Below are 3,313 nucleotides of genomic sequence, written 5' to 3' on the forward strand. Positions count from 1 at the left end.
TAAGTTTACAGGTCTATCTGGAATCACTCTATCTTCATTGTGCTTGCTCTTCCCTCTAACCCATCCAAGCTCTCAGACCCACCCTGCCCTGCCTTTCTATGGTCAGAGGTTCTCTTCAATTCCAATTTTTCCCCTCAGCTGCTTTTTCCATTTTATTTGTTTTTAACAGCAGCTCAGATGGTTAAGAATCTACCTACAATGCAGGAGACCTGGGTTTGAACTCTGGGTCAGAAAGATCCCCTAGAGAAGGGAATGACAATCCACTCCGGTATTCTTGACTGGAGAATTCCATGGACAGAGGAGCCTGGTGGGCTACGGCCTGTGGGGTCGCAAAGAGTCAGACATAATCAAATGACTAACACTTTCACATCACTTTATAGGTTTGACGGGCCTACCTAAGTGGAACAATGATTTCTCTACCTTTCTCTGAAACCAGAAGAGAAATCTATAATACCTGCACCCTTATAAGCCTGTCCTAGCTTTCTTACTATCCTTGGCTGGCATTTGAGTTCTACTTTCATATCCCTCCCAGGAGAGTTGTTTTCTGTAGTCACAGTGGACAAGGCTGGTGTCGGGCTGGGTCTCTTCTTTCTCCCATTTCTTCCAGCAGCAGCACCAGTTGGACCGAATGTGTGTGTGTGCACATGTGTGTGTGTGCGCGTGCATGCATGTGGGTGTGTGTGTGCATGTGTGCACACGTGTGTGCTGGCGCACGTGTGTACACGTGTTTGTGCGTGTGTGCGTGTGTGTGTGTGTGCGTGCACACATGTGTGCCTCTGCAGGCCTGGAGGAGTGCCCCAGAGACACGAGGGCTGCGCCTGGGCGCTCCGCAAGCCGACCTCCCAGCACGGCCTGGCCCTGTGTTTGGTAAACACGTGAAAGTCTCTAAACGAGGCCCGGTGAACCCTGCCTTCCGGCACCGCCTTCTCCCTCTGGACCGCCCTCTCTCCGCCCGTGTCACTTTCTTTCTGAGCTCTTCCCCTGGGGGTCTGTGGGGTTGCTCCAGCTCCCGTCTTGTGAGTCTGACGTTGCATCATCCACTTTTAAAGGTTCACGGTACGTGGTGGATGGACCCGGAGAGTCACTTGGGGAGCACTTTGGAGTTATTTTCTGCTCCTTTCGGCTTCCCATTGTTGTCCTTTGAGTGCCTGCCGTCAGCATGGGTGTCTCTGATGGGGAATCGGTCTTTCCCGTCTGTCCGATCCCTCAGGACCCTCTCTCGGCCCTGAGCCCCCAGGTCCTGCCTGAGTCTGGGGCGTCTTGCTTCCAGTCACCCAGCTGCCCGACTCTGAGCCGTGAACTCCTCCCGATCGTCCTCTTCTGCGTCCCTCCTCCTGCCCCCAGGATGGTGATCCCTCCTGCCCAGAAGCAGGGCCAGCCTGCGTGACTTCCAAGACCAGGTCTCAAAGGTCACTGCAGCCTCCCCAGGCTCTCTGGGGCCCTGCCACCATGCCCCCTGCCCTGGGGACACCCAGGCAGCCCACAGGGAGACCTGGGCGGGGGGAGGGGGGGACAGAGACCCCATCACACCTCCCTCCAGGACCCTCCAGGACCCCCCAGGACCTGGCTCAGGCTCAGCCACGCCAGCAGAGCCTCCCCCACCACTCTAGGACGTGTTCCACTTTTCCTTCCTTTTCTCCTTCATTCCTTTGTGCCTTTGAAGGGGTGTTTCTTACAGTGTCTCCAGAGCTTCTGAGTCTTCTGAAGTGGGGAGGGGATTCAAATGTCCTGTGGGATAAGGAGCCAGGCCTTGGGCTGGCGTCCACCGGCCACGTCAACCGAGACTTCTAAAGAACGTGCACGACAAAGGCTCCGAGCGCAGATGGCCCTGCCCCCTCGACAAGTCCCTCTCCCTCTCCGAGCCCCACTCCCTCAGTGCAGCGCAGAGCCCCCTGCTCACACAGACCTGCCTGCCCTGGCCCCGAGCCTCCACCTCCGGAAGGTCCTGGAACGCCAGCAGCCCTCGATCTCCCCCTCCCTGGCCGCCCGGCCCTCTTCCAGGCCTGTCACTTCTGTTTTAGCTCGGCCACAGTACGGGGCACGCGGGATCATCCCTGACCAGGGGTTGAACCCGCGCCCCCTGCCTCTGAGGGCCGCGTCTCAGCCCCTGGACCTCCAGGGAAGCCCTGGCCTGTCGCATTCAGGGCACGAACCACTGGGTCAGGAGTCCAGCATTCCTTCCACCCGGGTTTCCTGTTTCATCCTCAGATTCTCAGCATCTCTTTCCTTGTCTTCCTCATGGTGCCCAGTTCTCGTGGGCCTCAGATGGTCTGAAAGCTCCCTGTTCCCCCACGGGAGGCTGGGCCAGGATTCTGGGAGAGTCCACAAGACTCCCCTGCCATGGAACTCACATGGCCATCCCCACGACGAGGGGCAGCTCTCTAAGGGGCCTCCTACTGCCGTGGGGCCCCCAGGACTGGAATATTTTGGTCCCGTCATTATCGGCCGTGTGTCCTCCATGCAGGCTGGACAGCATAGAGGCTCTCCCTCTGTTTTCCGGATGATCTGAGTGTGTTTTCTTTGTGCTTTGGTTGCCGATGGAAGAGCCAGGGGCAAACTCCGCTCTGTCCCTTTATCTGGGACGGCCTTGTGGCGTAAAGCACTCCTCTGCGCCTCCCCATTCCAGTTACAATATTCCCTGGCCCTGATCTTGTTTTGTTGTAAGATTTTTTTTAATTGTGGGAGAATACACAGAACATAAAATCCACACTGTCACCACTTTGAAGAGAAGAATTTAAGGGCATTTAGAAAGTTCTTGATGTTATGCAACCATCACCTCCTCTGGTTCCAGACCTTAGCCCCGGGTTGTCCTCCTGGGTCCACACTGTAACACTTCACTCTACATATTTCCTGAGAGCTGCCTGGGGTGCTCATGGAACGAGGTGAAATTTCCATTAGTACCTGAGCTGGAAGGATGAAGTGCGTGCTGTTTAAAACTCCACAGAGTCCTGAGAACGCACAGCTGGTGGCATAGAGCTGCGGGCTCTTGGGTTAGCATGGGTCGGGTCTTCCAGCTCTTTCTGGGTTTTGGCAACCAAGAGCCTCTTTCCACGGCACCACCGACGCCCAGCTCCTGGTCTCCGGGGCCCCTCACTGGCGGCCAACACCCCAGAGCTGCCCAGGCCGTGGCGCCTCCGTCTCCCTGGGTTACACACACAAGTTTTGTCCCCTTGGCTCTGCGGGTGGGTCTGTGTACAACACGTACACAGTGCCAGAGGGGACAGCTAGAGCTGGCGTCCTAGGGGGTCGGAGGGCTGCCCCCTCCCTGCGGCCCCTGTCCACTCTACTGTCAGAGGAGCAGCCCCGGGAGGCC

This window comes from Cervus elaphus, chromosome 11 (genome assembly GCF_910594005.1).
Source record: "Cervus elaphus chromosome 11, mCerEla1.1, whole genome shotgun sequence".
Taxonomy (NCBI): Eukaryota; Metazoa; Chordata; class Mammalia; order Artiodactyla; family Cervidae; genus Cervus; species Cervus elaphus.